At 42.4% G+C, this 22,935-nt stretch overlaps 2 protein-coding genes across 2 annotated transcripts in view; one reads left to right on the forward strand and one right to left on the reverse strand.

Annotated features, from left to right (window-relative positions):
• The window catches only part of LOC138854516 (uncharacterized), a 484,295-nt gene that overhangs the window by 75,476 nt on the left and 385,884 nt on the right, over nt 1-22,935 (reverse strand). The window lies entirely within an intron of this gene.
• Nucleotides 20,732-22,935, forward strand: part of LOC128699319 (uncharacterized) — a 71,994-nt gene continuing 69,790 nt past the window's right edge. Inside the window, exon 1 of the mRNA XM_053791931.2 lies at nt 20,732-20,966. The gene's annotated coding sequence lies outside the window, so the exon portion shown is untranslated. The remainder of the gene's footprint in view (nt 20,967-22,935) is intronic.

Genomic DNA, 22,935 nt, shown 5'->3' on the forward strand with positions numbered 1-22,935 from the left:
GCCGGCTAAACCTTCTTAAAACCCTTGCTCATCTTTCCTGGGGAGCTGATCGTCGAACTCTGCTTCGCCTACATTCAGCCCTCGTTTTATCGAAACTCGATTATGGTGACCAGATTTATTCCGCGGCCTCTCCTGCTACTCTCTCTAGCCTTAACTCTATCCATCACCAAGGCTTACGTTTGTGCCTTGGTGCTTTTCGCTCTTCCCCTGTTGAGAGCCTCTATACAGAAGCAAATGTTCCATCCTTGTCTGATCGCCGTGATGCCCATTGCCTTCGTTACTATGTACGCTCTCACGATCTACACAATCCTTCCATTTATAGAATGGTCACCGATATTAGTAGACATTCTTTATTCGTTCGCCGCCCCTGTTTGCTCCGTCCCTTTTCTCTTCGCCTACTTTCACTCTTGTCTTCCCTTCAGTTACCACCTTTATATGTTCATGTAGCATCTCACTTTTCCCTACCCCCCTGGGAAGTTCCAGCTGTTCGGGTCTGTTCTTTCTCACTCCCTTGCTCGAAAGCTCAACTGCCTACGGTGGCTTCCCGCTCTCTTTTTCTTGATCACTTCCACTCTCATTCTCATGCCACCGCTGTGTACACAGATGGCTCTAAGTCTTCAGACGGCGTCGGATTCGCAGCAGTGTTTCCGGACAGCGTCGTACGAGGGCATTTACTATCTTCAGCTAGCATTTTTACTGCTGAACTGTATGCCATTCTTGCAGCACTTATTCGTATCGCATCTATGCCTGTGTCATCATTTGTAGTAGTCTCAGACTCCCTTAGTGCTCTACAGGCTATACGAAAATTTGATACATCTCATCCCCTAGTTCTCCGTATCCAACTTTGGCTACGCCGTATCTCTACCAAACATAAAGATATTGTTTTTTGTTGGGTCCCTGGTCATGTCGACGTACAGGGCAATGAACAGGCAGACACTGCTGCGCGGTCAGCAGTATATGACCTACCAATTTCCTATCGAGGTGTTCCATTTCTGGACTATTTTGCTGCAATAGCTACCCACCTTCGCACCCGTTGGCAACAACGTTGGTCAACTCTGCTCGGTAACAAACTTCATTCTATTAAACCGAGCATAGGTTACTGGCCGTCTTCTTGTCATCAGTGCCGAGGTTGGGAGACCACTCTCTCCCGCCTTCGCATTGGCCACACTCGTCTTACTCATGGGTATCTCATGGAGAGGCACCCTGTTCCTCTCTGTGAGCAGTGTCAAGTTCCAGTATCGATTAGCCACATTCTGTTAGACTGCCCTCTCTATCAGCGAGCACGCAGAATTTACCTCCAACGTCGTCTTCGTTCTCCTACTCTCTCTTTACCTTCCCTTCTTGCTGATGGACCCTCCTTTAATCCTGACTCTCTCATTGACTTCTTGACAACGACTGATTTACTCCACAAACTCTGATGATACTTTTTGCACTCCCCTCAGCCCTTTCTAGTTCAGTCTCTTGCTGCCCTTTACCCTTTCACCATCCACTGCCCCGCTGTTATCCGTAACCTGTTGCTCATCCATCTCCCTTTTGCCACCTGATGCCCTCGCTTCCTTCCTGCCCTGCAGCGCTGTATAGTCCTTGTGGCTTAGCGCTTCTTTTTGATTATAATAATAATAATAATAATCGGGAGATGGCAAACGATGTTGCAGTAAGAACAGGTGGTAAAAAGTTATAACTCGTCTGAACAACACAGGCAGAGAAACATCGAAAACAGAAGTATTGTGTGAATACAGAACCCCATTAGCCAGCTCAAACTGCCAACGGGAGCGACGAAGAGTTCTGGCGTAAGAATAGAGGGAAATGATCGTTGTCATGAAGATCAATGTACGAGAGACCAATCACAGTCCCCCACTTTAGGAGAGCACTTGAGATCTATACGGGAAAAGAACGGGTGCTAGGATCTATACGAGTAAGTGTGTGTATGTATTTACAACATGGAGTAGGAAAGAAGTCATAAATCTCTTAACTGGTTCCCAGGAGTGTCAGTGAGACCATTCCTTGAAGAAATGATTTGCATTAAAATCACTCAATAGGAAGAGGGACGGAGGTAAGGAAGAACAGAAAACAGATGCAAAGGATGGATAATGGGCGAGAAGGGAAAAGATACAATGAGCAGACGGTGAACCAGTTACCCAAATATACACGGGCCGCAGTATAATGAAAGGAAGAATGAACAGAAAGCAGAGTAAGGAATATACCTGCGCACAAGAAGCGCGCACTTGTTAAATGTGTCAAAGGAAAAAGGATCGTGTGAATGCAATAAAACACCCAGAAAAAGGAAGACCAACAGTAAAAAGTAACTTCGGAACTTGTAAACAGATACAAACAGGGTAAAACTGGGAGACGAACACTTGCAGCTCGCCCGACTTCCCCTGTATCCTCTGATATTTCACTACAATAAAGCAATTATCAGAAGAGTAAGACAATGGCAACAAAACAGGCGTTGGCTATGGGTTAGGGTGGCCAGTAAAGTCAGTGTGGCGGTAGTGGGAAAACGGAAATAAGCCGTGTGTGTATAGTTCAAAAAGAATGATGTTGGTGGGTAACTGCGATGGACACTGTCGATGTCCATCGCAGGTTTTGTTTCCTCAATATAAAACCTATTACGAACACAGGTGTACCTGGCTGTAGCACGATAACCACTTAGGAACGAACAAAAAGGCAACAGATAAAGTAAATGTTTGTATTTCCTTCGCCAAATAATCTGGAATTTACAATATAAATATATATATCCTATATACAGTATATATAGCTTGTGTACAATAGGGCAAACGCAAGCAAGATACATGGTGAAAACCGTAGCGACCAGATGTGAAGGTGAGTCTGCCAAGGATGATCTAAGAGTGTATCACATCGCTTCACAACTGTGGCGGACTTCCTTATTACTGGCTGGTTGAACCAAGTTACTGACATAACGATGGGGCCCCTCTTCATTATACCCTTAGCACCTGGTTCACTGGTCGAGAGGAATGCCTATGTAGGTGTGCGACATGATCCGAATAAAATGAAACATACTCTTAGCATACCACAAAAGTCTATATAACCTCACGAGTTTCTAAAGACAAGGTATAAGTAGGAAGCTTGACGCAAGAGTCAGAAGAGACATTGGCGGCTGTCAAAATTTTAGGACAGAAGAGACAAGGGAAGCAGCGGCTGTAAGTGGGAGTGGATGTTCATTCACAAGTGTGGCAGACGTAGGAGGCCAAGGGAAAGACAGAGGGAGGGAGAAAGTTAATTAAACATCGAGGAGCAACAAGTTGAAAGGTAGTTTGGGTCACTGGAGGAGTTTTGGGCCTTTGAGGTTTCAGATGAAAAGATGAAAGCCCAGCCAGGAAAGGCTATGTAGGAGAAGAATATAAGAGAAGTGGAGAAAAACGAAGTAGGAAGAATGGGTGAGGGTGAAGAGGTGGAACGTCAGAGGTGAGGACTGCATAAGGGTGACTGGAAGAGGGTACAGCAAGGACCTGAGGGTCCTTGGAGTCAGTCACTACATAGCACGTGAGAGACCCTTTCCTTGAGATGTAGGAGGCAAAGTCAGGGTATTTTTCCAGAATGGCTTAATATCTTCTGAGACATGTTTTCATGATGCGATGACCTGTTCGAAGATTAAACTACCGGCTTATTAGTGCTGGATGTATTGTTATACAACCATTGTCTTACCAGTGTCAGGTATCAGTCATACCACCACTGTCTTACCAGTGTCAGGTATCAGTCATACAACCACTGTCTTACCAGTGTCAGGTATCAGTCATTATACAACCACTGTCTTACCAGTGTCAGGTATCAGTCATTATACAACCACTGTCTTACCAGTGTCAGGTATCAGTCATTATACAACCACTGTCTTACCAGTGTCAGGTATCAGTCATACCACCACTGTCTTACCAGTGTCAGGTATCAGTCATACCACCACTGTCTTACCAGTGTCAGGTATCAGTCATACAACCACTGTCTTACCAGTGTCAGGTATCAGTCATACAACCACTGTCAGGTATCAGTCATACAACCACTGTCTTACCAGTGTCAGGTATCAGTCATACAACCACTGTCAGGTATCAGTCATACAACCACTGTCTTACCAGTGTCAGGTATCAGTCATTATACAACCACTGTCTTACCAGTGTCAGGTATCAGTCATTATACAACCACTGTCTTACCAGTGTCAGGTATCAGTCATTATACAACCACTGTCTTACCAGTGTCAGGTATCAGTCATACCACCACTGTCTTACCAGTGTCAGGTATCAGTCATACCACCACTGTCTTACCAGTGTCAGGTATCAGTCATACAACCACTGTCTTACCAGTGTCAGGTATCAGTCATACAACCACTGTCTTACCAGTGTCAGGTATCAGTCATACAACCACTGTCTTACCAGTGTCAGGTATCAGTCATACAACCACTGTCTTACCAGTGTCAGGTATCAGTCATACAACCACTGTCTTACCAGTGTCAGGTATCAGTCATATAACCACTGTCTTACCAGTGTCAGGTATCAGTCATTATACAACCACTGTCTTACCAGTGTCAGGTATCAGTCATACAACCACTGTCTTACCAGTGTCGGGTATCAGTCATACAACCACTGTCTTACCAGTGCCAAGTATGTCATTATACACCCATTGCCTTACCAGTGCCAGGTATCAGTAATTTTACAACCACTGGCATACCAGTGCCAGGTATCAAACCACTGGCTCACCAATGATAGGTATGTCACTAAACTACTGGTGTGGTTGTTTAATGACTTATTAAGCAATTCTCCGATGTCCTTGGATCGAACATGAACGTTTATTTCCCAGGCGCTATAGTCCTTACGGGCCGAGAGCTCTCCTCCTGATGAAAACAGTGATTAAAATAAGTCAGAGAAAAACTCTGGATGATACACAGAAGAAAGCTGCCTCACCAGCAGCGTAATTTACCACTTGAGATGATATACTGTGCAAAGAAGAAAAACGAAAACCGGTCCAGATTTCAGATAATGTCTACCCGAGTAAGGATGATGTGGTCGGCAGCGATCAAAGACCCGGATACAGGGGGGGTCGTCCGGCCAGTCAGGATGAGAAACAATGTTGTTAATAGATCTACCTGAGGGTGTTCAACATTTTTTGTTTGTTTGTACAACAGCGTCTAGTATTCGTGTTTCCTCGCATGCTATTACACCGATTTTTTTTTTTTGTATTTCTCATTCTCAAATGTTCATATTCTGTTTTTATAGCTGGAGTTAAGTTCTTCAGTGGTGGTGAGGAGCTCTTGATCCAAGGAATTGGACTTGTCCTCCCCTTCCTTGGATCTAACATGATTGTCTCGTGTTCTTCAGACGCTGTACGACTCTTCGGATCTAGTCTTTCCCAAGATATAATAATTTCCATACGTCTTCTAGCAGCCAGTTGCTCACAATTTTTAATTTAGCAAAATCGGATATATCAGCAGTGAGCTGCTGCCCTATTTTTACATAATAGTTCTTGTTTCCACTATTTAACTGTTTCCCTGTCATATTCCAACGCAGTGTGAGGGAGGGATAAATCTTCTGTGAAGGGAGAATGCGAGTATGTGTGGGGGTGAAGGGTGAGAGGGAGAGGGGTAGGTGTAAATGAAAGTGGGAACGGGGGCTGAAGTGGGAGTAAGGAAGGTTGCACACTGACGTACATAATAACATACAGATGATCGATCATGGTCAACTTCACCTCCACAGCAGAAACTTTAAGGGAGAGTGAAATAAATCTACAACAAATATTGTAATGATCAGGTGTGCGTATCTGAGCAAGATTTCAAACCTACAGTCCGGTAATAAAAAAAACTAAATGAATAAGTTTATCAGGCTCAATTTTCCACTTAAGGGCTGCACCTTGATGCCGGTGAAGGTCTCTTGATGTCGACGGAGAGCTCTTAAAGAAATTGGACCCGTTTTCTTCCTTGGATCAAATCTGATGACCCTAATTTTGAAGTATACTTTAAAACACTAAGGCTGCACGACCCTTGGCGGTTCAGCGCTTTATTTGATTATAATTAAACCACTAAAAAAATTAAATTACCAAGGAAAAATATTAAATCCATTTAACCATCCAGGTAGGTTCCTAGATGCAGGTGAGGGGCTCTTAATCTAGGGAATCGGATCTATGCTCCAGTTCCTTGAATTAAGTTTAAGTGACTTTCATTACCCCCCCACAGGCGCTGTGGGGGTGATGGGATTAACGTTAAACAATTACAAGGTTACACCATGTAAATTTTCACTTAATTTCCTTTCCACGTTTAATATGTTGATGGTAGAGTGATGTTAGTACCTTACATGGCACTAAGTTTACTCTGCCTGGTACTAAGATCACTGCCTGGCACTAAGATCACTATCTGGCACAATAATCACTCTGCCTGGCACTAAGATCACTACCTGGCACTAAGATCACTCTGCCTGGCACTAAGATCACTCTGCCTGGCACTAAGATCATTGCCTGGCACTAAGATCACTCTGCCTGGCACTAAGATCACTCTACCTGGCACTAAGATCACTCTACCTGGCACTAAGATCACTCTGCTTGTTTCTCTGATATACTCGACAAACATTTCTCTGAAAAAAATATTTACACGTTGAATGTTAATTATTTTTTTCAAGTTAACTCTACGGGAATCACCCGCCAGTACTGTCCAGGGATTAAATTGTTAGTGGTATTCACACGTGCCTATGTATGCATAAGCGCATACACGCGCGCAAACATACACGTACATGTATACATACGTACATATATACGCATACTGATGCACAATACATGTGCCTACACATGCACACAATATATACGCATGTAATACACACGTTCATGAAAGTGTACATATGTACACTCACATGAATATGTACGTAAAGGTGTGCATGCACATGTGCAGCAGGTTGAGCAGCAGCAGCGAGGAGCTAGAGCTCTACCCTTGCAACTGCATACAAGAGAGAACTATTTTCTCGTATTTTATCAACACCGCACTATTCCTTTAGCTGGCACTGAGGTAGAGGTGGCTGGGCTTACCGAAGACGGGGGATACCTTTCTCAAGTCGTGCAGTGACCGAAATGCAACTAGCTGGCGAAGCCCTTTCAGGTTTAGCGCTTACTTTGATAATCATAAGCATACTCGATTTTGAAGGCCATGAGGGTTTAGCCATACAGTAGGAAACTAGAGGTTTCAATTATGCGGAGAAGGTCAGGTATTTCCGCTCTCTCCCTTAACGGAAATGGGTCATAATTTATACATTTTTTTACAGGTACAGAACTCTCTTAATCTTTTATATTATAACCATTAACTATGCTGTTTATTCCATGGGAAGAGAAAGTTAAAGTAAATTGTTTAAGTAACAATAGGCAAAATAAGATAATTTACGTAAATTAATTAGGTGGGTTGTGCAACGGACAAAACTATATTTTGGATTGTGTTTAAGGTCCCCTCAAGGAAGGTTCCTTGATGTTGGTGAGGGGCTCTTGATTTAAGGAATTGGATCTGTGCTCCAGTTCCCCGAATTAAGCCTGAATGCCTTCCACATATCCCCCCCCCAGGCGCTGTATAATCCTCCGGGTTTAGCGCTTCCCCCTTGATTATAATAATAATAATAATAATAATGTGTTTAAGGTACAAATTATACCATAATCCAATCCAAGCCAACGACTAATCTAGGTTAAAAAATATTAACCTGGACCAGCCGAAAAATTCTCTGTTGGGCTATATATAGGAACGAAATCTTTTCACCGTATGGTGCTCAACTTCAGACCCTCGTGGGTTTAGCGCTTAGTTATAATTATAATAATAATAATGATAATGTTTCAACGTCCAGTATTGGGCCCCTACTTAAACAAGATGGGTCCTACACAGATGACAGCAAGGAAATGAGTGAGCTACTCAAGTCCCAATATGACTCAGTTTTTAGCAAGCCGCTAACCAGACTGAGAGTCGAAGATCAAAATGAATTTTTTATGAGAGAGCCACAAAATTTGATTAACACAAGCCTATCCGATGTTATCCTGACGCCAAATGACTTCGAACAGGCGATAAATGACATGCCCATGCACTCTGCCCCAGGGCCAGACTCATGGAACTCTGTGTTCATCAAGAACTGCAAGAAGCCCCTATCACGAGCCTTTTCCATCCTATGGAGAGGGAGCATGGACACGGGGGTCGTCCCTCAGTTACTAAAAACAACAGACATAGCCCCACTCCACAAAGGGGGCAGTAAAGCAACAGCAAAGAACTACAGACCAATAGCACTAACATCCCATATCATAAAAATCTTTGAAAGGGTCCTAAGAAGCAAGATCACCACCCATCTAGAAACCCATCAGTTACACAACCCAGGGCAACATGGGTTTAGAACAGGTCGCTCCTGTCTGTCTCAACTACTGGATCACTACGACAAGGTCCTAAATGCACTAGAAGACAAAAAGAATGCAGATGTAATATATACAGACTTTGCAAAAGCCTTCGACAAGTGTGACCATGGCGTAATAGCGCACAAAATGCGCGCTAAAGGAATAACAGGAAAAGTTGGTCGATGGATCTATAATTTCCTCACTAACAGAACACAGAGAGTAGTCGTCAACAGAGTAAAGTCCGAGGCAGCTACGGTGAAAAGCTCTGTTCCACAAGGCACAGTACTAGCTCCCATCTTGTTCCTCATCCTCATATCCGACATAGACAAGGATGTCAGCCACAGCACCGTGTCTTCCTTTGCAGATGACACCCGAATCTGCATGACAGTGTCTTCCATTGCAGACACTGCAAGGCTCCAGGCGGACATCAACCAAATCTTTCAGTGGGCTGCAGAAAACAATATGAAGTTCAACGATGAGAAATTTCAATTACTCAGATATGGTAAACATGAGGAAATTAAATCTTCATCAGAGTACAAAACAAATTCTGGCCACAAAATAGAGCGAAACACCAACGTCAAAGACCTGGGAGTGATTATGTCGGAGGATCTCACCTTCAAGGACCATAACATTGTATCAATCGCATCTGCTAGAAAAATGACAGGATGGATAATGAGAACCTTCAAAACTAGGGAGGCCAAGCCCATGATGACACTCTTCAGGTCACTTGTTCTATCTAGGCTGGAATATTGCTGCACTCTAACAGCACCTTTCAAGGCAGGTGAAATTGCCGACCTAGAAAATGTACAGAGAACTTTCACGGCGCGCATAACGGAGATAAAACACCTCAATTACTGGGAGCGCTTGAGGTTTCTAAACCTGTATTCCCTGGAACGCAGGAGGGAGAGATACATGATTATATACACCTGGAAAATCCTAGAGGGACTAGTACCGAACTTGCACACGAAAATCACTCACTACGAAAGCAAAAGACTTGGCAGACGATGCACCATCCCCCCAATGAAAAGCAGGGGTGTCACTAGCACGTTAAGAGACCATACAATAAGTGTCAGGGGACCGAGACTGTTCAACTGCCTCCCAGCACACATAAGGGAGATTACCAACAGACCCCTGGCAGTCTTCAAGCTGGCACTGGACAAGCACCTAAAGGCAGTTCCTGATCAGCCGGGCTGTGGCTCGTACGTTGGTTTGCGTGCAGCCAGCAGCAACAGCCTGGTTGATCAGGCGCTGATCCACCAGGAGGCCTGGTCACAGACCGGGCCGCGGGGGCGTTGACCCCCGAAACTCTCTCCAGGTAAACTCCAGGTTACGATGACATACCTACCGAAGTGGGTGTCTTAATGCCAACGAAGAGGCTCTTGATCCAAAGAATTGGAGCCACCCTCCTCCGTTTCCCTACATTAAACCAGATTACCTCCCATTTCTTAGGCGCTATATGACCCATGTGGTTTAAGCGCTTCTCTGTGTTAAGTTTTCCATGGGTTGGTGTTCATCTCAGGTGTTCCAGTGATAACACTTCAGTGTGACATTGTAAATGGTCAAAGTCGGACCGAAACGTCGTGGTAAGTTTCTATGTGCGCATTTTGTGTGTGTTGTTCCAGTCAGGGTATTGTTATTTATTTCAACTTGACCGTAGGTATTCATGCCCCTGGTGAGGGGTTCTTGATCTAGTGAACTGGATCTGTGCTCCAGTTCCTTGAACTGAGACTGAAGACCTTCCATCCCTCCCCACAGGCGCTGTATAATCCCTACGGGTTTAGCGCCCCCATGATTATATTTTCCTGGGGAGGGTTTCTTGATAATACTGAAAGTCTCTTGACTCAAGAAACTGTACCAAATCCTCGTTTTTCTCGGATCGAACCTGATTACCTACATTCACTAGGTGCTGTACGATCCATACGGGTTAGCGCTTCCCTCCGACTACAATAATGCATCACCTATACAAGAGTGTTCTGAGTAAACAAGCTGCCACGGGTGTTGATCCAGGGAGTTCCCCCTTGGTGGGTGACACGGGTGTTGATCCAGGGAGTTCCCCCTTGGTGGGTGACACGGGTGTTGATCCAGGGAGTTCCCCCTTGGTGGGTGACACGGGTGTTGATCCAGGGAGTTCCCCCTTGGTGGGTGACACGGGTGTTGATCCAGGGAGTTCCCCCTTGGTGGGTGACACGGGTGTTAATCCAGGGAGTTCTCCCTTGGTGGGTGACACAGGTGTCGGCCCAGGGAGTTCTCTTGGTGAATGACAAGTGTTGGTCAGGGGAGTCCCCCTGAGTAGTGGGTGACACGGATGTTGGTCTGCGGAGTCCCCCATGGTGGTGGGTGACACGGGTGTTGGTCAAGGGAGTTCCCCTTCGTGGTAGATGACATGGGTGTTGGTCAGGGGAGTCCCCCATGATGGTAGGTGACATGGGTGTTGGTCAGGGCCTTGAGGGGTCATACAACGCCTGCAAAATTAGGAGGCCGTCAGAATCAATCCAAGGGAAGGACAAACCCAATTTCTTGTATCAAGGGCCCCTCACCAGCATCAAGAAACCTCCCTGGAGGAATCCCTGATCTTATGATATACAAAAAAGTTGATTTTCATGTTATAAAAGCAAAGTAAAACTAATGTTGCTGAGACTCTAGATATTTTTAGCTTTAGTATAGTTACCCCAGCGCCATCTACGAGGAAGACCAGTGTATCAAGGAAATGTTGCACTCGAGGTGCTGGTGGAAGACCAGTGTATCAAGGAAATGTTGCACTCGAGGTGCTGGTGGAAGACCAGTGTATCAAGGAAATGTTGCACTCGAGGTGCTGGTGGAAGACCAGTGTATCAAGGAAATGTTGCACTCGAGGTGCTGGTGGAAGACCAGTGTATCAAGGAAATGTTGCACTCGAGGTGCTGGTGGAAGACCAGTGTATCAAGGAAATGGTGCACTCAAGGTGCTGGTGGAAGACCAGTGTATCAAGGAAATGTTACACTCAAGGTGCTGGAGGAAGAGTATATCATTACTGTACACAGGTGTCATTTACCACAGGCTTGTATCACCAAACTATTTACAACCAATCCAGCCCCCCCCCCCCCTCCTCTCTTGAAGGAAATTTCTTCATGAACGACGTAAGGATTTGGAGCCATACTTCCTCGGATCAATAGCGATTACGTTCAATTAATCAGGCGTTGTAGGGCAACGCCTGAGGAATGGATCAAGGATCAATGGATCAATATTGATTCCCTCCCATTCCATAGGAATTGTAGGGCATTAATGGTTTAAACGCTTCTCCATGAATATAGCAAAAAGTTGTGATGTGATTATCATAAAAATGTTTTTTTTTGGATGTGGCTATTGGTTTTGTTGGCGCTGGTGACTGGAGAGAATAGCATAGTATAGTATAGTATAGTACCAGGTGTGATGTTTACAGAGTACTTTGACCGTACTGTGGAGAGGGTAAATCTCGCTTTCATTAACTGAAGCCAGTCTTCTGGCATGTCCAGCCCTTCAAGATGCCGTGATGGCTTTGATAGGCACTGTAGTGGCAGCGTGTGGGCAGGTGACAATGAGAGCAGCGGCAGTGGCAGAGGTTATAATTGATATTTGGTGTGAGCGGCAGGGCGTGTCCAGGACTGGTGGGTGGCGGCCGTGGCGCCACGGTCACCGTGGAGCAATATTCACAAACATCACACTGGTGGAACATTCGCAAACATCATACTGGCGCAACACTCACAAACATCACACTGACGCAACACATTCACACCATAAATAGATGTTTTTTCAGCTCACTTGCTAGCGAGACTGGGCAGTTTGCTGCATCACTCTCTCTCTGGGGCCGTCGTCTTAAGCTCACATGATGAAAAATTGCTTATCACTGTTATTCACGGGGAAGCGCTCAATAAGTAACGGCCACTCACTGCCTGGGAAATATCGGAGGCAATCAGGTTCGATTTAAGTAAGGAGAGGTCAGGTTCAATTCAAGATCCCCTTACTGGCGTGGTGGGACTTGCACATGAGTTAACAGGGTAATCAAAACTTATTCCTTGGGTAGCATTGAAAATGGGTTGGGCAAATATTTTTGTTAGTGTGTGTGGGTTTGAGGACTTGCATAGCATGGGCCAGTACGCCTGCTGCAGTGATCCTCCTCCCTTACGTTCGAGGAATTTTCCATGGAGAAGCTACTTGAATTCATTACTTGGCTATTGATGCCACATTTCTTGATTCCAGAAGAATGTAACTCTAATTTATTGGATAAAGAGTCTTTCATTAGCATCAAGCCAACCTTCTAACCCTTGAAAGAGAGAGATCACCTTGGAATGCATGGCCAGCTGATTCTTAGTGTTCAGAACGATGGAAGTAATCTCCCCAAGATGGCTTGTTATCTCAACGCTGCAGCCAGTCTCGGGAGCAATGCTGCAAGTCTTCAACTGCGATTTCATTGATTTTCCCCCGTCACATTCTTAGACAGCTTCAGTTAATCTTAGTGAAGAGAAAATAATCACGTGGTACAAGGTCAGGTGAAGATGAAGGGTGTAGCATCACAGGTTTTTACTTTTAGCTAAAATTTCTTTGAGACAGCAGTGTGTGAAGAATGGCTGTAATACTGCAGAAATTTACGGCTACTTTCACACAGCTCACTGTGGTTTATCAAATTTTATCACTCAAATTGATCAAAACTTCTGTATGAAAGGTCTAGTTGCTTTTTACCAGTCGGTATATAGAGCTGTATAGCCCTTGTGGCTTAGCGCTTCTTTTTTGATTATAATAATAATAACCAGTCGGTATAACACAGCCTACTGGTACCACAGCGCCACCTGTTAGAGATGAAGTCTGTAAACCTTGTGATCAACCCTCGTATCACTAGTCTCCACCAACCCTCGTATCTCTGGCTTCCACCAACCCTCGTATTTCTGGTCTCCACCGCTGTATAGCCCTTGTGGCTTAGCGCTTCTTTTTGATTATAATAATAATCTGGTCTCCACCAACCCTCGTATTTCTGGCTTCCACCAACCCTCGTATTTCTCGTCTCCACCAACCCTCGTATTTCTGGTGTCCACCAACCCTCGTATTTCTCGTCTCCACCAACCCTCGTATTTCTGGTCTCCTCCAACCCTCGTATCTCTGGCTTTCACCAACCCTCGTATTTCTGGTCTCCACCAACACTCGTATCACTAGTCTCCACCAACCCTCGTATCTCTGGTCTCCACCAACCCTCGTATTTCTGGACTCCACCAACCCTCGTATTTCTGGTCTCCACCAACCCTCGTATCTTTGGTATCCACCAACCCTCGTATCTCTGGTTTCCACCAACCCTCGTATTTCTGGTCTCCACCAACCCTCGTATCTCTGGTTTCCACCAACCCTCGTATCTCTGGTATCCACCAACCCTCGTATCTTTGGTATCCACCAACCCTCGTATCTCTGGTATCCACCAACCCTCGTATCTTTGGTATCCACCAACCCTCGTATCTCTGGTTTCCACCAACCCTCGTATCTCTGGTATCCACCAACCCTCGTATCTCTGGTTTCCACCAACCCTCGTATATCTGGTTTCCACCAACCCTCGTATCTCTGGTATCCACCAACCCTCGTATCTCTAGTATCCACCAATCCTCGTATCTCTGGTCTCCACCAATCCTCGTATCTCTGGTCTCCACCAACCCTCGAATCTATGCTCTCCACCAAGCTTCTAACAGTGAATCCTCCAAGAGAGAATACACTGTCTTTAGTTATTTAGCTTCCGTATCGTTTTTCTCTCTATTTTTGCTACCATTTTGTCTATAAAGGCTACACCATCACCCTAATTACCACTCATAGTCATTTAATGCACATCCATGTCAACATAACGTTCAATATTGCGAGGGTTCGTGAATATATAGACAAGACTGGCCTGAGGCCGGGCTGCGGGAGAAAAAAAATAGAACCTCGTCAAAGGTATATCAAAAGTTCTGGGACGAATTAAGTAGCCATATTTGGCTACACTGATAACTATACTTAAGGTAAGAATATGAAATCCCTCCTTTTTATTTAGGGGGGGGGGAGGGAAATACACATTTCGTATTACCCTAAAGGAAGCCCCTAGTGTGCACCTAGACTTTGGAATATACCGGGAGAACCGGTCTTAAGCTTACCAGTACTAAAAACTGAAGAACACGTAAAGAGGCTTTTATAGAACGTGCTTTCCTATTTTGCATGGACTTTTTTATCGTTTACAAAGTATCTAGGGGGAAGTGGAGAAGAATGTTTCCTCCGTAAGCCACGAGGGTCGTAAGAGTCGACTAAATTGCCGGGAGCAAGGGGCTCTAAATTCCTTCTCCTGTATAAATCACTAACTGTAAAAGAGAAGAAAAACTTTTGTTTCTTCATTTTCGAGTCACCCTGCCTCGGTGGGAGACGGCCGATGTATTAAAAATACAAAGTATACCAATTGAGCCTAACAAACTAGTTTTGAATCTTCATTTAATACATGGTTCAATTCAAGGAGGTTGTTTTAATGCTGAAGACTTTTTGATCCAAGGAACTGTAGCTACGATCCTCTTTCTTTGCTCAAGCCTGATCACCTCCCACCCCTCAGGAGCTGTATGGACCCTACGGGTTTGGCGATTCCCCACGAACATTATAAAACGAAAAATCAGTGCACATCAAAATTAACATTATCAGGTCTAAACTACATAGCCCTTTTAAATTTAATGTAACTATGACCCTTGCGAGTTTAGGGCTTCCGTCTTAAGAGTGTGTTACTAAACCATCCATTATCCGCTTTTTGTTAGTTGGATTTATGGATATAGTTTCTTGTGTTAGTTTGCCCCAGTGTTCTTGTGAGATACGCTCTCTGAGGTACTGAAGGTCGGTGCCAACATCATACTCACTTTTGTCTCTATATCCTTTCTTAAATGCTTAGGCTAAGTATATATATATACATATTCGGCACGATATATATATATATATATATATATATATATATATATATATATATATATATATATATATATATATATATATTATATATATTCTATATATATATATATTATATATATATATATTATATATATATATATATTATATATATATATATATATTATATATATATATATTATAAATATATATATATATATATATATATATATATATATATATATCGTGCCCACGAACGAGTGGTATTGATTAATAACAACACTGCGACTAGACAAGGAGTCGAACCCATGCTGCTTTGGCCTGCCTCATGGTGAGCGAAAACACATGACGCTCTAGTCCACGGGGCCACACAATCTCTCTCTCTCTCTCTCTCTCTCTCTATATATATATATATATATATATATATATATATATATATATATATATATATATATATATATATATATATATATGCAATAAGATCACAATAAACAGGTGATTTCAGAATATGCAGAACAACCACTGTGAAAGAATAGTGAAATTCCAAGAGCTTTCTTTACTTCTCACATTATAAATATACTTCCTTCATAATGTAAGAAGTCACGAAAGCTCTTGGAATTTCACTATTCTTTTACAGTGGTTGTTTTGCATATATATATATTTCAGCAAGTCGGCCGTCTCCCACCTAGGCAGGGTGACCCAAAAAGAAAGAAAATCCCCAAAACGAAAATACTTTCATCATTCAACACTTTTACCTCACTCATACATAATCACTGTTTTTGCAGAGGCGCCCAGATGCAACAGTTTAGAAGCATATATAAAGATACAATATAAAAAGTGACCTGAAATAATTACAATATCAGGGCCCCAATTATATATATACCGTCCTATTACACATCCCAACAAACTGCCAATATAAGTAAAACTGGTCAATTAGTAAGAACTCATTTAAAATTAAGTCCTTTCTAAGTTTTTCTCTTATACGTTTAAAGATACATTTTTTTCATTTATGTTAATGTAAAAATTAATTTTGTACCAAATGAACCTTAGCAAACTTACCTAACCTTATTATAACAAGTGCAATTTAATTTAGCCTAACATAACATAAATTTTTTTTTTTCGTTAGGTTCGGAATGATTTTTGCGAAATTATTGCATACACAAATTTTCGATTGCCTTATTGAGCAAAAAGAACGTTGCTATTTAAGTCAAAATAGCAAGTTTACCTATTCGGCATTACATTATATATATATATATATATATATATATATATATATATATATATATATATATATATATATATATATATATATATATATATATATATATATATATATATATATATATATATATATTATTGTGTGTGTAAACCTAACCTAAATATCAGGAAAATTTACATTAAGAGAAGCAGTTAAGTAAGGATATATATATACATCGAGAGGTATATTGATGCATGTTTTTCAGTGTATATATACAAAATTTAATCCCTATTATAGGGATTTTAAAGTATTCTTGACTGGTGGTGAATACGTTGCATGAAGCCTTGATGACCCTTGTGTAGTCGATAAGATTTAAACCCAATTAACCTAACCAGAGAGAGAGAGAGAGAGAGAGAGAGAGGGAGAGAGAGAGAGATAGCAGTGTGGGTTTAGGCAGAATGCAGCAGTGGTGACCACACCCAACAGCCAGTATGTCCCGTTAAGTTAGTGTGCATGACCCAGCAATCATTTTTCATGTCTTCATAGGCGCTCAGATGAGAATAAGATCTAAACATAGGTCTCCAGGTCAGAGTAGGTCTTGAGAAGTCTTTAGATCAGAGTACATCCTCAAAGTAGGTCCCCAGGTCAAAGGTGTCAAGTTCAGAATAAGTCTTGACAGCAGATCAGCAGGTCATAATACGTCTTGAAAGTAGTTTCCCAAGTGAAAGTAAGTCCCAGGTCAAAGTAGGTCCCTGGTCATTAGATTTGAAAGCCGTTACAGAGGTCTTGAAATAAATCCTCAGGTCAGAGCAGATCTCAGGTCAGAAACCTTGAAAGTAGGCCCCCAGGTTTACCTGAAGTATTTTATGGGTCAAATCCCCCCCTCACACAGCTCGGTCTGAGACCAAACAACCCGACTGTTGTCCTATGCCACCAGGTTGTTGGTGCCAGTCGCACGCATTCCAGCATAAACACCACAGGAAAGATACTGAAGGATCTTAGTCCGCTTACACTTAGTGTAAGCTTTTCACTGGAGGTATTTTGGACCGTCTGTCAAGCCTCTTACTTTCATATGGAGTGATTTAACTGTGTAGATTTACACCAAATCCCACCATAACTTTCAAGGTGTAGATTATGATGTATCTTTGTTAACTACGCTTCAACAACCACAGTTTAAGGGACTTCAAACGTTCCCAGTAGTTCAGATGCTTCAATTAATAAAAGCAGTGAAAATTCTCTGGACGTTTCCCGGCTCTGTAATATTCCAGCCTAGAAGAAATAACTGACTTGAAAAGAACTATTATTGGCCCTGCATCTCGTTTGTTTTATTTATTTCTTTACTGTCATCAGTGTATGTTCATTTAATTAATGGTCCGATACTAGTTAGATGTTGCTTTTGCTATGGATTTTGCATATGAGAAAAAATATATATGAATTCTTTAAATTACCATTATAGTGTGCATATTATTTGGGACAGTGATGGAATAATACATTTATTTGGGAAATTAATATTTATTTAAAAAATACACGACAATGATATGACAGATAATTGTTTTAATAAGAGAAATGACTACCCTTTGCTTTTATAAGCATTGCTACACGCTGCGGCATAGAATCCACCAATGTTGAACACATTTTGGCAAGTTCTTCGTCGTGGTTCCAGGTCCTAATAACAGCAGCAATTAACTTCTCTACAGCTGAACAGTTCTCTTTCACGATCCTGCGTATGGTTATTGCCCATAGATTCTCAACTGGGGTTGAGGTCAAGAGAGTTTCCAGGCTAATTTAGAACGCTTACTCCACTCTCTTCGAAGAATGTCAGCATTTTTCTGGAAGTGTTGCATGGAGCAAGATCCTGCTGGAAAATGCTGTCTCCATGAAGAAAGTCTCTATCCACAATGGGAAACAAATGCGTTGCCAGGATTCCCTTGTATCTGTTACTGTTCATCGTGGGTGTTTTGGCGCTTGTTGAATGTGTCCATTCCAAAGAGGTCTGTCTTTGCTCCGTCTCATAACCACTGATCTGTACCTACATATTTCAAAATGCGCCTCATCTGAAAATATATCTTTTCTCCATTCATCTGTCTTCCATCCCTTATGATTGAGTGCCTATTGCAGCCGTTCATTTTTCATAGCAGCGACTAATAATTGTTTATCGGCTTTCTGGCAGTTCTGCCAACTTCAAGGAGCCTTCGTCAGACAGTTGAAGAATCAACATTTTCGCCAGATGAAGCCAAATCTGTTTGCAGATCTTTGCTGGTTTCCTTGAGATCCTTCACACTATTTCTTATGATACCCTACTCATCTGAAGTGCTGTCTTGTTTTATCTTCCACATCTTCCTCGACGCAGCGCTCTACAATCACCAGTGTCGTCAGCTCTCTTCAGAATCCGACCAACAACTGACTTTGCTCAAATTTTCGGCGATCTGTCTTATACTTAAATCAGCATATTTTATAAGAGCTACAATACTTACACGCTTCCTAGGTGTAAAATCTATCATGAATTGAAGCAGAGAATTTGGCGAAACCACATTCATTTACATAGCATGCTTGCAAGAATAGCTTTACAGAACAACTGATGTTGTATCACTGACGAGAGTCGCAGGGTAACACCACAGCTGGATGGTTGCCAGAAGTCGGTAGCAAACTCTTTTGGAAAGAAAAAAAAACTACATTAATTAAACCGGAGACTAAGACACATTATGAGATAATCACAAAATTTACTCCTGTCCCAGTTAATCTGCACACTACCGTAGGTCTTTGATCCCTTTGTCTCTATTCAACGTAGGTCTTGAAAGTAGGTTCCCAAGTTAGAGGTTAGCAATAATAGTAGAAACTCTTAGGTTAATTGGTTTCGAAAGTAGGTCCGCCTTGCAGCAAAGAGTAGGCACCTGTGTCTTAGAAAATGTGTGAGTAGTCTCCTATAAGTTTTAGAAAACTCCGGTCCTGTTGTAATGACATTGGTTAATGATCTAAGAAGACATCAGCACCTGTGGGAATTATTGATGTAATGTGGAAATGTTATGTGTGTGCCTTGTGATATTAATTGAAAAATATTTATCATTAAAAACTAGTAATGTAATCTAAAACACACACACACACACACACACACACACACACACACACACACACACACACACACACACACACACACACACACACACGTACAACAGGCCTAGTGTCTAATCGACATGTGCCTAGGACAAAATGGTAATGGTAACTAACACACGACTGCTGCAGCATATGGGCGCCTGGCAAACCTAAGAACAGCGTTTCGACACCTTATTAAAGAATCGTTCAAGACTCTATACACTGTGTACGTCAGGCTCAGTACAGTATGCAGGACCAGTGTGGAACCCACGCCTGGCCAAGCACGTCAAGAAATTAAGAGATAGGTTAGCAACAAGTCTAGTCCCTGAGCCGAGGGAGTTTGTCCTACGAGGAGAGGTTGAGGGAAATTAGCCTGACAACACTGGGGGGCAGGAGGGATAGTGGGGACTTGATAACAACATAAAATACTGAGAGGAATTGACAAGGTGGATAGGGGCAGAATGTTTCAGAGATAGGACACAGCAACAAAGGGCCACAACTGGAAGTTGAAAACTCAGATGAGTCAGGGATGTTAGGAAGTACTTCTTCAGTCACAGAGTTGTCAGGAAGTGGAACAGTCTGAAGAGTGATGTAGTGGAGGCAAGATCCATACATAGCTTTAAGAAGAGGTATGGCAAAGTGCATGAAGTAGCGAGAGAGAGTGGACCTAGTAGCGACCAGTGAAGAGGCGGGACCAGGATCTATGAATCGACCCCTGCACCCACAACTAGGTGAGCACACACATACTAACACACACGTTTGTGTGTCAAGGTCGTGGGTTGCGTGGGTGTCTACTGCAGCTCCACATACCCAACAAACCTCTCCACCCTTAACGTACTCTCCCTCTACCTCCCTCGCTCTTTTCATCCCTTTTCCTCACTTTTCCCTACAAGACCTAGCAGCCTCCACCACATCACGAGCGCCTCACCTTGCCTTCTCACCATACAAATAATAACTAACGAATTTGGAATAATTTTAACATTCACTCGAGTCATAAAATTATTTGTATCTTCAGATGAGCTGGGCGATCTCACCTGCTGTCCTTACACCAGTTATCGTTAATAATAATTTTATTATTATTATTATTATTATCATTATATAGAGCGACCAAGCTAATCTTTCGACACTTGCCCCTCTCCCTCTCCTCTATTCCTTGGGAGTGAACTGTGGTCTGTGGACACATAGGTTTATAAAAAGAGGAAACGAGGAGGTCAGGTTATGAGAGCGAGCGGTGGTGGTGGTGGGAGTGAGGGCCTGACAGTAGTGTTGGAGCCAGCCAGCACGGTAGACACACGCCTCGCAGCAGCTAACACAGGATCGGAGGAGCGCCTATCTGACGGTGGCCTTGCGATTGCTTAGATTCACGAGGTGTTAGGACTGGTTCTTAGGGACTGTGTCAGTGTCTCGCGTAAACTGCAATATTCTTGGATTTATCACGCGTATCTGGAGCAAGGTAAATACATGTTCTTTCGTAATTTATAATTTCAGGATATTTACATAATCATACGAATATATCATGTATGGTATAAACGTGTTTATGTATGCATGCATGTATATGTCGTGCTGAATAGGTAAAACTTGCGATTTTGGCTTAAATAACAAAGCTCTTCTTGCCGAATAAGGCAAACGAAAATTTGTGTATGCAATAATTTCGCAAAAAATCATTCTAAACCTAATGAAAAAAATATATTTCATTGTGTTTGCTAATTATTAAATTATTGTAAACTTATCTAAAATATATTTAGTTGGATTAAGCTCAATTAAATTGCGATTGTTATAATAAGGTTACGTAAGTTTTCTAAGGTTCTTTTTACATTAACATAAATAAAAAAAATATATCTTTAAACTTATAAAAGAAAATTTTAGAAAGAATTTAATTTTAAATGAGGTTTTGCTAAATGACCAATTTTACCTATTCGGCACGAGTGAGAGAGAGAGAGAGAGAGAGAGAGAGAGAGAGAGAGAGAGAGAGAGAGAGAGAGAGAGAGAGAGAGAGAGAGAGAGAGAGAGAGAGAGAGAATTATGGATGAAAGTACTCTTGAGTGGTGGTATACAGGTACAATGCAGCAGTAATGACAATTGTACATTCCATCAAAAGTATATACACTGTTAAATATTTTTTTTTTTTAGTTGGTGGAATGATGATATCTCTGAGAAACCATGTTCTCGGTTGTCAGTAAACATTAAGTCTAACATACCTACTGTTGCCATGGAATGTGTTTTCAAGAGTGGAATGACCTACTTCTACTTTGCATAGTTAATTTATTCATACGTCCTGAATATCATGACAGTAATATAACACTCATTGGGTTAAAATTTTAGTGTAATGAAAGTCAATTTATCGCATTAAATTATTATATATATTCATATTGCGAGGTTCAAGGAGCGCCTCTGCTAATACGATGGATAAAAAAAAAATACTAACCTATTTTGATTAGACCAACTCAACTGGTCAGAGACCAATCCCCGACTGCATGACGGAGGAACGAGTCTCTATAACTCACAAGGTGTCGTGAAATACTTTGTAAAGGTTACAAAGTGTAATTACAATTTTGATTTGCTAAGTACGAAGATAGCCACTATCATGTCAGTCTGACACTTGACACTGAGCTCACTTGAGGGGTGATACTTGTTCGAAACCCAGTGATGGGAGGAACTGAAGCTACCATCCTCTTCCTTGGATCAAACCCGAATATTTCAAATTTCCTCAGGCGCTGTATGATCCTTATAGGTTTAGCGCTTCTTCCTGAATATAATAATTATAATTTACAGTGCAATACAGCAAACTAAGGTTGCAGAAATATTATGACACTTAGGGGAAGCTCTAAGCCCGTATCTGTCATACGGAGCCTGGGGAATGGGAGGAAATTCACTTTTGATCCAAGGAAATGGAAGACAAGTCCAATTCCTTGGATCAAGAGCTCCTCATCGGCACTCAGGAACCTCTCTTGAGAGGAATTGATAGAAAACTTTAAATTACGATAGTCTCCCCAAAGAGATTCGCATTACGACAGTCTCCCCAACGAGCTCCCACTACGATAGTCTTTCTAACGAGACTCGCACTATGATAGTCTTTCTAACGAGACTCGCACTATGACAGTCTTTCTAACAAGACTATCTTTTAAAGAGACTATCGTAGTGGGAGTCTCCACAACGAGGCTCCCACTACGATAGTCTCTTTAAAAATACTCCCATATGATAGTCTCCTTAAGACTTCTACGACGATAGCCTCCCCAACGAGACTGCCACTACAATAGTCTCCCCAACGAAACCCCCACTACGATAGTCTCCCAAACGAGACTCCCACTACACTAGTTTCGCCATCGAGACTCCCACTACAATAGTCTCTCCAACGAGACTCCCGCTACAATAGTCTCCCCAACGAGACTCCAACTACGATAATATCCCCAACGAGACTCCAA

Source organism: Cherax quadricarinatus, chromosome 61 (assembly GCF_038502225.1).
Source record: "Cherax quadricarinatus isolate ZL_2023a chromosome 61, ASM3850222v1, whole genome shotgun sequence".
NCBI classification, from domain to species: Eukaryota; Metazoa; Arthropoda; class Malacostraca; order Decapoda; family Parastacidae; genus Cherax; species Cherax quadricarinatus.